The sequence below is a fragment of the Frieseomelitta varia genome, unplaced genomic scaffold (genome assembly GCF_011392965.1).
Source record: "Frieseomelitta varia isolate USP_RPSP 00005682 unplaced genomic scaffold, Fvar_1.2 scaffold_229, whole genome shotgun sequence".
Lineage (NCBI taxonomy): Eukaryota > Metazoa > Arthropoda > Insecta > Hymenoptera > Apidae > Frieseomelitta > Frieseomelitta varia.
The window spans coordinates 961,440-973,785 of NW_025109956.1; the positions used below are offsets into that span (position 1 = coordinate 961,440).

The 12,346-nt window shown below is 38.4% G+C and overlaps 1 protein-coding gene across 5 annotated transcripts in view; it reads right to left on the reverse strand.

Moving 5' to 3' along the window:
• The window catches only part of LOC122527646 (potassium/sodium hyperpolarization-activated cyclic nucleotide-gated channel 2), a 162,398-nt gene that overhangs the window by 88,914 nt on the left and 61,138 nt on the right, over nt 1-12,346 (reverse strand). For 3 of the 5 annotated variants that reach the window (XM_043652016.1, XM_043652014.1, XM_043652013.1), the window contains exon 1: nt 3,301-3,432. The gene's annotated coding sequence lies outside the window, so the exon portion shown is untranslated. Of the gene's footprint in view, nt 1-3,300; nt 3,705-12,346 lie in introns of those variants that run through there. The other 2 variants (XM_043652015.1, XM_043652017.1) reach the window with 1 other exon arrangement.

Consider the following 12,346-nt stretch of genomic DNA (forward strand, 5'->3'; position numbering starts at 1 on the left):
AACAGCGTGAGGCTCGTCGAAAGAGTTCTGGGAGATTCTCGCGTTGCGAAAGGAACGTTCGTTTGGAAATTAGTCGTTGCGAGTGGAACGACTATAACGCGACATTTGAGACCGAGCCGGTGTTACCGTGGCAAAATGTTCTTTTTCCGGTGTCTTTGTAGGACTGAGCCTCGCGACAGATAATTTGCCTGATAGAGACGAGGAGCGGGCAAATTATCTCATCCGAGAGGGAATCGACGAGAGAAAAGAGAGAGAGAAAGAGATAATCGCTTCTTACTACGCTCTAACGCGCCACTTTTTGCTGCGTAACATTTAATTAACCTCAGTTAATTAAATTCTATGGTCTTTAATTACGCGCAAGCGTGCGTGTGATAATGAGACGATAGACGAATAATTAATTCCCCTCGATCGTGGGTGTTGGAACTTTTTGCTATTTTATGAAATGAAACACTTCGCTCGTCAATGGGCGCAAACACGTCCGACACAGTCGTCTATTATTATACCTTCATCAATTTTATATATCTTGCGTACGTATACATACACACGTTTCTAAATTAAACATTGACTTTGACAAAGGCGAAATTAATAAACTTTCCGTTTCATTTAACTTCATTCATTTCACGTAATTAACGTATTTTCACAAAGAGGGCGAGAAACATTTTCAATCTTAACCCGCCGGTGATTCTCGTTGTTTCCGGTCAAACATCTCGTTTCACAAATAGAGAAAACGTTCGGCTTCATTAATTGAATTCCTTCAAAGCTGCAAGTCGAACAATGCACGAACGCGTCAAGAATGACAAAAGACACGTCGACCGTGGCAAACGCGTGACTCACGTTTAAGCGTAATTTAATGGCAGTTCCGTAATTGCTGGATCTGGAAAAATATTCGCCGACGAATCACCACGCAGCCGATAATGCTTTACCGCTTCTCGCGGAACGAATGATTCTAGCGGTTTTCGCGATTCGACGCTTTTACTCGACGAGATCTGTTTGTATTCGAGTTTCTCGTTCCTTGGTATTCAATTGATTCAGTTTCCCTTTTCTTAAAAATTTTTAAATTATTTAAAGTTTCAGAGTTTTGGAGTTTTCGAATTTTGCAGTTTTGGAGTTTTGGAGTTTTGGAGTTTTAAAGTTTTAGAGTTTTAGAGTTTCAGAGTTTTAGAGTTTTAGAGTTTTACAGTTTTAGAGTTTTAGAGTTTTACAGTTTCATAGTTTTACAGTTTTACAGTTTTACAGTTTTACAGTTTCACAGTTTTACAGTTTTACAGTTTTACAGTTTTACAGTTTTACAGTTTTACAGTTTTACAGTTTTACAGTTTTACAGTTTTAAAGATTTAGAGTTTTCGAGTTTTTGAGTTTCAGAGTTTCAGAGTTTCAAAGTTTTAGAGTTTTAGAGTTTTACAGTTTTACAGTTTTAAAGATTTAGAGTTTTCGAGTTTTTGAGTTTCAGAGTTTCAGAGTTTCAAAGTTTTAGAGTTTTAGAGTTTTACAGTTTTACAGTTTTAAAGATTTAGAGTTTTCGAGTTTTTGAGTTTCAGAGTTTCAGAGTTTCAAAGTTTTAGAGTTTTACAGTTTTCGAGTTTTCGAGTTTCAGAGTTTTCAAAGATTTAAAAGGAACAATTAGTTTCTCTAACCGTGCGGTTGAGTTGCGAAAGAGGAGTTGATTAAAAAATTGAGACGAGCGAGAGGTCGAACAGCGAAGTGTTTAAAGGAGGAAATAAATTTCGTCGAAGCGGAGGGAATTTCATTTCTTCTCGTTGTCAGGTGGTCGTAAACACAGCAACTAAATGTGCGGCCGGCCCGATTGCTTTTCTATATTGCAACAACCGATAATGGGCTCGTTACTAGCATTTGTCGGCCGAACAAACGGCTTATTCGGCCAGCATTCTTACGCCGTTTCGTATTTCCCCGCGCGAACACGCGACGAATTCGTGTTTCTTGTTTGAAATCTCTTCGATACGAACATTCCACCAGCCGTCACCTTAATCACCGTGTTTTCGACTGTTGCTTTTCCCTTTCAAATGGCGACAGAAAAAAAAAAAGAAAAATAAAATTGCGCAGATTTTTTAACAAATGTTAAACGTTTAGCAAACGTTCCTGTGAAAAGAAATTCTCCGCGTTTCTCGAGAGAAAGAAAGAAAGAAAGAAAGAGAGGAAAGTTGTGACGGGCCAACTTTGTTCGATTCGACTTTACATTTTTAGTTTCCACTTTATTTCGAAATGTCAGGTTAATTGGAGCAGTTGTAATTGGAACATCCTCTCGATTAATTCTTCCGACTCATCCGCTGCCCTCACCTTGGAAGTATGACGGAGCATCGTTTCATAGGTACGGCAAAAAGAAGGTTAAAACCGTTTCGAAGATGCAATAACTCGCGGCTGGACTTGCAAACACAAATTTAATTTCACGTTGCGTCGGACGAGCGACTGATGACGAGAGAAACGTGGGTGCTCGTTACATTGGTGCAATTATTTCTTCTATTTTTGAAATTCTATATAAAAAAATATAGCAATCATACGACGTGGTAGCATGTAATATTTTAGTCACTCAGATTGTGGCAAGCGCTTCTAAACTTTTCATAAAACGCGTCAGAGATCTCGCGCGAAATACGAGAAGTGTACGTATGTGCATACGTACGTGTGCTCGCGAGCTGCGCAATTAAATTTCCGGCGCAGGGTAAGATTCAACCGTAACCAAACGCCGCTGGACGAGAGTGATACCTAATCTCGATGTGCCACGATTTTCCTTTCATTTCTCCTTGAAAATCTTGAAATTGACTATACAAATTCACGCGTGCACTGTCTTAGATCTGCAGAGGATCGAACTCGCGCAAAGTCCTTTAATTAACTCCCGTATTTCGATACGGCCGTGAATAACACGAACGCGGTAGATTTTATTTTAAACTCGCGCCGCCGAAAATAATGTGTCGTCGATTATTTCTAAATTGTCCGTTCAATTCAACGAAAAAGAATCGATTGTTCAATGGAAGTTAAATTCCAAAAATAAAAGACAGCTGAAATTAAAGAAGGACAGCGACACGAGTTTTATTTATACCCGTATGCAGAAATTTAGCCTCGTGCGACCGAAATATATCTCGTATCATTTCTCGGATTCAAACACTGTCAAAACACCACGCGTTGTTGCGTAATATAACATCATAATTAATAATATCATCTTTAACATTATATCACAAATACAACATTAATAATATTATCTTTAGCGATGTTTGCGGCAAACTTTCAACGAGAGAGAGAGAAAAAAAGGGAGGTTGGGGAAGGCAGGAAATGTGACAAAAGACTGACCTTGATCGGCTACGAAATCGGTGATGAGCAATGTCTCGTCGTCTAGAGCAGTGACGAGGCTGTCCGTGCAAGTGTTGGTGTTCTCGATGCTGATCTTGATGCTGTCATCTTTGTTAAGCCGTGGATGATTGTTCGCGGCGGGGTTATTACCGGCGTGGCAGTTATTGTTGTTGTTATTATTATTATGGTTGTTGTTGTTATTGTTATTGTTGCCGCCCTGCTGCTGGCCGAGGTGGTGATGGGGTGAACGAACGGATTCTGTGCTGCTGGTGTGCAAACTAACCCCCGTGGTCGCTCTTCCGTTCACCAGTCGTAGACTCGGTGCCCGTCGACCTCCACCTCCTCCTCCACCCCCACCAGCGCTGGTCACGGAACGGCCGCCACCGCCGCCACCCTCGCCCTCCCTGAAAAACAACCATACCGTTCTTCCTTCAAACAAACTCTCGCACGATTATTTCCAACCTGCCTTGCTAATTATTTACTACGTAGTGCTTCATTTTTGCTATGGATTTGCTAATTGCAGGATGGAACGTCTTGAGAATCTGCTTTCACTTTCGGTTATGTTTTTTTTCTTCGAAAATGCTTGCCTGATGAACTGCTGTTCGACAATTTCTTAATTTTTATACAACGTGCTTGCGACATTGTAAATTTATATGTATTTGCTTTCACTTACATATATATATATATATATATACTAAAATAAATTCGTAATTTTTTTTTCATCATATATCATAAATCTGTGAAGGTTCTGGCGGTCAACATTTGAAAGAAATAATTTTTAAAAGACATAACGAAAAGATCGTGTTCGAGTTTAAATTTAATTTCAAATTAATAAAATTAGTTTACTCTTATATTTTGATGTTCTATTAAGGAAAATATGTGGAAAGAAAGGTCTGTCCTTAATATACTAGTATATATTTTTTAGATTGTATTTAAAATGTAATAATTCTCTTAAAGAAAAGAGGCCATCACTCCCCGATCTATCTTATTAAAATGTAAACAACATGAGAGTATATTGCAACCGAGTAGAAGGAATATTCGATTAGCAAAATTATTTAGGAATTAACACTAGTACTACCAAAATGGTAAAAATGACCAACTTAGAATTTTTTATATATTTACAATAGTGTATTTTCGGAGGCTCGAATGATTTTTTGAAGCCTGTACCTTCCATTTCACATTTCTCTGCTATAAATTTCACACTTGGATCATCGACAGATCTAGAAATCAGTCGATAGAAATTAAAATGAAGAATTTAGAAGTAGTGACTGCTATTCGCTCGTCACTTTTAAGAGTATGAAATGAAACTGAGGATCTTACGAAAAATTCAACTGATCAGCGAGTAAATAAATACGTATATGTATCTTCGCAAAAATCAGCCTATCAAAAATATCGAGTCTCAAATCAAACACACGTGCCTTGCTACTACTTTCACGGAAGAAAAGAAAAAAAAAAAATCTAATGCAAAAGTCACAGCGAGGGCTGGGAAACCTTGCACGCGTGCAAAGAACCGATTCCTTTTCCAAACGATCAACGAACTCGCCGACGAAGGAGCAACGCCGGTATCTTAACTGCGATCGGTACACACGCGTCCCGATTTTCACTTCCGCGTGGAACCGGGTTTACCCTTGGAATCCATCTAGACCGGTTCGTTTGCAAAACTGTCCTCGACCACCGTTCTACTTCTTAATCTTTCCATCTCTCGAAATCGTCCTTGGCGATTCTGGATGCTCGCCTTATCGCCATGTGTTATTCCCCCCACTTCCCTCCTCCCCAACAAATTGCCTCTTTATCTGTATCCTGTGTTCCCTCGATCACAGTCCTTTCTCAACCGTTTACTTATGACAATTGACGCGATTAACAGATTTGTTACTCATGTCGTATCTGGACGACGATACCGAAGTTTGAAAGATAAATGTCAATTTATATATACTTTGGACATTAACACAATGGAACTACCGACGATCGAAACATAAAATTTCCATCAGAGACATCAAAGTCAAAAAAATAAAGAGACTTTTTAATAACACAATGTATACAAGTTTTCATTTATATATTATTATTATATATATATATATTATTTATATATTATTATATTATATTATGTTATATATTATTATTATTTATATATGTATATATATTATTTATATTTCGCAAAAAATTATTTATATTTTTAAAAATACAGTGTTATTGCGTCTATAAGACATCTATAATAGAAATTATAAATTAGTCACTTTGAGAGTTAATAAAAGAAGCGTTAATAAAAGAAAGAGAAAGGGAGAAGTCTCGAAATTTTTCTTTCAAGTGCAATTGTATCTTCATCACTAGATAGATCTCTCACTAGTCTGAAAATTCTCCGGTTCTTGCCCTTTCTTCCTTCTTTTTTTGTTCACGAGTTACAAATTCCAGGTTTCTCGCGAATCGGTGAAACAATTCTCTGCCGTGAGATAACTTAACGCAGAACGACACAACGTTCGAGCACATTTGCAATATTTGTTTTTTTTTCTTCTTCTTCTTCGCTCTCTCGACGTTAATTAAAAGTTTAACCAGATCCACGATCCCGCGGTGAAGAGCGGACGATTAAATTACTCGGTCCCCGAAAGATTTCGAGCAACTCTTTCGGGCAACTTTTTCAGAACAGTGTCGACCGTTTCGCGACGACACGATGGCGATTGTCCGAAGGTAATCGACAAACGAAGGACAAGAAAGGGTAGCCAACCTGGATGAAGGGAGATCCAGCGACAAGGAAACACGGGCATAACGACCTCGGGTCGCTGCTATCGACAGCTCGTTTCGCAAGAAACGATTCCTTCGCCGGGTTATCTCGCACTCTGATCGCAATAGCGGATAAGTATCTGCCGTCAACGATTACATCTAACATCTTGTCTGCCAGCTGTTTCCAATTTCGTCCTCGGCCCTTCTTACGTAACAACCACGAGTGAGCGTCTTATTTAAATCTTTTCAATTCTTTCTATCTATTTTCTTCTAATTTTTGTCTATTTTTTTTTTCTTTTGTTTAATTTCCTATCTTATTTAATTGTCTTCTTTTCACCGTAACTAGCGATATTTATAATAGGTTCTAAGTAATTTGAATTTTAACTAGTAATTTGAATAATTTTAAATAATCGGAATCGAAAGTTTCGTTTGCCTAGAGTGTGTTTAACGGTCGACCGGAATTTTGACAAACTGTCTGCTAGCTAAAACGTGGAAAACCAAGAAATTATTTCTTAGAAAAACTCGACTCGATTTCAACAGCGTGACTAAATATTTTTAATAATAAAATATCGTGGACAGTAGTGGTTTAAATACTCAGTATTTTGATGAAGTATCGATTAAAGTACGTATTTTAGAAACTACGTACTTTTTAATGCTAATAAAAATTCCGTGCTTCAACAATATTCGTTTTGACAATGTCGGGAAAATCGATTTTTGAGAAATTGTACATTCTGTTATTGCGAATCTTTAAAAAAATATTCTAAAAAAATAATCAACTCAGAGTTTTTTCCAATGCATCCAATGATAACAGATACCTGAAACTTTAAGGAAATATCTGAAAAACTGCCGAATCAATTTGAATAAAAGTTTGTGGTGACATTCTCAAGACTATTATCTAGTACTTGACGAAGTGGAATTTTCATTTGTCCATTGTTTCATTTCTCTTTTGTTTAATTAACGAAAGGAGTTGAAAATTCAAATTCAGATGGCTGTCATCTTTTCAGAAATTGATACTTTAAAAATCTAATTTTGACAAGTGCTAGCTTCTTTTGTGCAATTTAAGATGAAATTAAACAAACTTGAAAATTCATCGACGAAAAATTACACATTCGTGTTCGGGTAGCTATCACTTTTTTTCAGAAACAAACTTGAAAATTCATGACGAAAAATTACACGTTCGTGTTCGGGTAGCTATCACTTTTTTCAGAAACTGATACTTTAATACTAATACTTCTCTCGCTGCAATTCAACATAAAATTAAACAAATTTGTCTCAGATGAAATTCTGACACTACAAACAATATTTCGATAAAAGGGCCATGTTCTCCTAGTTCGGTTGCACATCTCGGTTCAAATTTTTAGCTTCGTGTCACTAATCGAACAACGCCGAATAAAATATACACGTTGTTTTCTCTTTTTTTTTTCCACAAAGTGTACAATTTTATCTAAGAAAATTACCAAGAACTTTGAATCCCACGTATTAGAAGACACGCGATCCCTCGGCCGATCGAACATGGCCGATTCTCGTTCGCTCGCTGAAACGAGTTTGCAATTATTCGAAAATCGTTCGTACGACTTCCCGATGGCAGTCCCGCGCGAGCATTCGCAGCAACGAACGCGTTAACCATCGAATCCCATCAAGCGACAATTAACACGAAGCCCTTATCCAACGTAACGTTATCGTTGTTATTATTACCATTAGCATCGTGGCACGCAACGAACTGCGCCACTTACCCGCAGATATTGTCCAAGCGGTTTAATAAAGCGCTGCGTCTGTACACACAGCGAGCAGCGAATATAATCGTGGTTAATCTCCGAAGAGTACACACGATAATGCCGTTCAATTCTCGGAGGTCAGTTTCAAGTACACCAATGAATATTTATTAGCACCGAGTCAAGGGAGCCGGAGCCTCGCGAATGGAATACAAATCGCCACGCGCGCGTTCACCTTCTGAACGAAAGAACGCTCTCGCGAAGGAGGACGTCACGAAACGATCGCTTCGTGAAGAGAAATCTCAAACTGATGCTCTTCTCTGTATATTATACATAGGATGTCCGTAAAGTCTCTTTACAGTTTCAAAAATTTATTACAAAGGCAAACGGAAAGACAGATAAGTGGAAATTATTACAAAATTAGACGTGTATATTTAAGTTTCTTTTTGCTTCATTCAATACACCTCTATATGGGGACCATTAGTTGCACGAAGCAAATCAAGACGGTACTCGATTTCTTGCCATGTTCGCTGTAGCATAGCCTCATCAATGGTGGCAGTGGCATCGGTGATCCTCTGCTTTAGATTAGTGATGTCTCGTGCTTTTGTTCGATACACGATATCTTTAACATAATTCCATTTGGGTGTTCATAAAGTCTCTTTACAATTTCAAAAATTTATTACAAAGGCAATTGATGAGATATCTTCGTCAGATTTTGTTCCATGTACTCAGTGGTTATCAAGGTTTTTATCACATTAAATTTCAGGTACCCTGTTGATGAATAGGATACTGTTAAATGAACCCCTTACAAAATGGTTACACCTCAAGAGAAAGCACAGTGCGTATCATGGTTTATTGAAACCAAATCGGATCTGCAGACTCAGCGAAACTTCAGAACTAAGTATGGAAGAGATTCATCGTCACGTCCATCAATTCGTGCATGGCACAAAAATTTATGGAGACAGGGACAGTGTTCGATAAAGGGAGGAGTGGACAACCATCGATCGTTTAAGAAATCGAGTACCGTCTTGATGTGCTTCGTGCAACTAATGGTGTCCATATAGATGTCTATTAAATGAGGTAAAAGAAAAAAGAAAACTTAAATATATATGTCTCTGTTTTGTAATAATTTCCACTCATCTGTCTTTTCATTTGTCTTTGTAATAAATTTTTGAGATTGTAAAGAGACTTTATGAACACCTCGTATATCTCGCGCGATATTTATCCTCGAGCTAATTTATCGGCGATTTTTACGACGCGGTCGCGAGGAAGAGGAGGAAACCTTGACCGGAACTGGTTCTCGAACCTCGTTCGAAAGTAGAATTTTTACTCGCATCCGGTCCTTGAGAATTTTTTAACCCACTTAACCGGACAAGTAGTCGAAAGTATTCGAGTCATCTGCACGAAGATTTTAAATGGTTGAAAATCTCGTTGGAAAATGGCAATTGGGCGTAGAAAGTCGTTTTAAAATTTAAAATCACAACGATTTTCCAGTGTCCAAGTCTGATTAAAATTACAAAATTCTTTGTTTATCTGATCGGGATAGACAAAGCAGATAGTGTTTCCCGCGATTTTCCGCCGTCACTTATCGCGCAAATTGAACAGTTTCTTTATTTTTTCCCACGGACGTCCGTAACTTTGTCAAACGGTGAGAGATTTTAATCTGAGCAAGATTTACTTCGGGAAACTTTGCGTTAATTCGTAGCTCGACTGGACACGAGACTCGAAAACAGAACGTTTCCTCCACTCTGTTGGATTCATTCTCGTTTGTACGCGCTAACCTATTTACAAGAAGAACCGTTTCTCTGTTGAATTGAAAAATCAGCGAAGCTGTCATTACTGTAAAAGCTAATGGCGTAGAAAGGAAAATTAAGCGGAATTTTGAAATCTTCGAATTGTACGTAATCAACAGTTGGACTTAACATGCAGATTGTTTGAAACAAAGTTCTTCTTCATGTTTCCGCACGGTCGGGATTCTCGAAAGACGAAGGCAATCAGACAGCTTTCCAGTCGGTTTAAAATTTTACTTCAACTTTCAATCTGAGAATCTTGCATCGTCAAGAATTTTTCCTGACTGTGATCAAAAAACACTTAGTGAACTGAATATTTCAATTTTAATAACGTTGTTTTCAAAGAAGCTGTAAATATCGAAACTTTTGTCAAAACTTGTTCCATTTCATCTACAACGATCCAATAGTCAATAAAAAAATTGCAATAATTGCGATTTGTGGAATTCAAATATCTGTAAAATCACAATTTAGAATAACTTTTTTCCGTGACTAGAAGAGTGGCTAATTTTTCTCGTCGTGTTGAAGATTGAAATCTTCCGTTTGCAAAAACTCTTCGAAACTCGCCATTTTAAGAGAAAAATTCCAGAAATCTTTTGACATCTTAATCTTCAAAAGTCCAAAATTTAATGAAAGAAGAAAGTCGTACTGCAAGTTTTAGGGGATCGTTGTAAAGAGGAGATTTCAATCTTCGAGATGGTGGTAAATCCAGCCACTAACGAAATTTCCTCATTCTTTTATAGACGTTTGAATTTCTACAATTTTCCTCCACGCTACGTGGTCTCAAACAATTAAAATTGTCTTTATATCCGGCTTTCTATTATATTTTCTGACACGATGTACAACGACATATCTTTACGATATATCTTTTAAACTTAATCAAGAGAAATAGCAGAATATCGACTGATCGTGCAACAAAATATGTAAATTAAATACAATCGCTCGCTTTCGATTATATTTTTTAACACGACCGTAAAACGAGGAAACTTCGGGCAGAATACTGACACAGAGCGCGTAATTAAACAAAATTTATTAACAATATAATTTCAAATATTATCTGTGCCCAGGAGGAGTGCAAAGGTGCAACTTTCAAAAATTCGTACCTAGTCGAAAGCACTTTCTCGAAATGTACAATTTCGCGAATATTGCGTAGAATGCGAAGACGAAAACGAGGCACGCACCGTCTGTATACCGTAGTGTCACGTAAATATACCTCTTTGCGTTTCAACAAGCGACAATCGAATTTAACCTGCATTGTTTGTCGAAGCACGGGGTGGAGAAGGGGAGGGGGGGGGGGGTGAAAAGGATGAAAGATGACATCTGGTCGCGCGAGTTGTGTCGCACAATGCAGCGCGCGCGCCATTTAACAAGGCTCGGGCGAGCCGCCCGATGAACCGGACTTAATTTCACTTTCATTGAATGCGAGGAAACCTCCGCGTCGCGGATAAATTCGCAAATTAATTCTATTGGCTCCGCGCGTCGCGAGATGAATATGGCCTCGCGCATTTATTGAACCGCCGCGCGCCGCGGCGACGATGCCGAGAGATCGTTCCGCCGCCTGGCCGCCGAGGCATTCCGCGGAAAAACGACCGCTATCTGTGCGCAATTCTCGTCGCCGATAACCACGAATTGCCTAACGAGAGTCCCGACGATAGTCACCGATGGCGAAAAATCGGGCAATCCCCGATTTTACGGTGAATTTTTCTGAAACTCGCAAGGGGCCATGTTCTCTGCGGCTTGTTCTCCGAGTTTTTTTTTTTTCCATTATATTAAAAACGTCGAGACTGTTGCAAAACGTTCGGAGGAAAAATCAGACGAGATCGCTAGTCGAGATCTGTTTGACTCTTCAAGTTTCCGTTTCATTTCATTTGCTTTTCGAGAGCGTTCTCGATTATTTCTATAGTCGACGAAAGCAAGATTTTTCAGCTTGTTCTTTTCTAAATCGTATTTTGTTGTAAATATTTATTATGAAATCGTGTTACTTCAGAGAAGAATTGTGTGTAATTACCTACAGCCGATGACAATTTCTCTTTTTCTGTTTCAAAGTATTTTAAAACGTGTTCAGATTGCAAAAATATGTCTCTTTTCTCAATTTGTATCGAGACAAGAGACATATTTAACTCGCAAAGGGCCAAGTTCTCTGCGGCTTGTTCTCGGAGTTTTTTTTTTTTTTTTCATTATATTAGAAACGTCGAGACTGTTGCAAAACGCTCGGAGGAAAAATCAGACGAGATCGCTAGATCTGTTTGACTCTTCAAGCTTCCATTTCATTTCAATTTCCTTTTCGAGAGCGTTCTCGATTATTTCTATAGTCGACGAAAGCAAGATTTTTCAGCTTGTTCTTTTCTAAATCGTATTTTGTTGTAAATATTTATTATGAAATCGTGTTACTTCAGAGAAGAATTGTGTGTAATTACCTACAGCCGATGACAATTTCTCTTTTTCTGTCCCGTGTTTAGATTGCAGAAATGTGTCTCTTGTCCCGACTTATACAAATTCTTTTCGCTGCGCGACGATGTAAATCAGCCGAAAAAAAAGAGGCCATCTTTCCACGACGAGTACACTCGTAAACGCATAACGTCGAAAAGGTCGAGGCAATAACAAGTTGGAATCGCAGCTCTCAGCCTCATCGGGGAGTAGCTTCGAGAGCCTGTTAATCCCAATTTGCGATTTCCAATTTCTAAAAAAAAAAAAAGAAAAAAAAAAAGTTCTTCGACTTTTCGAATAAATGGTCGAAAACCTCGGTAGCAAAACAAACCCCGTATGTCCCCGTAGCGTAGCCGATGTCACGCGACACCTGCCATGCACAACCTGCCAAACAATATCTCGTCA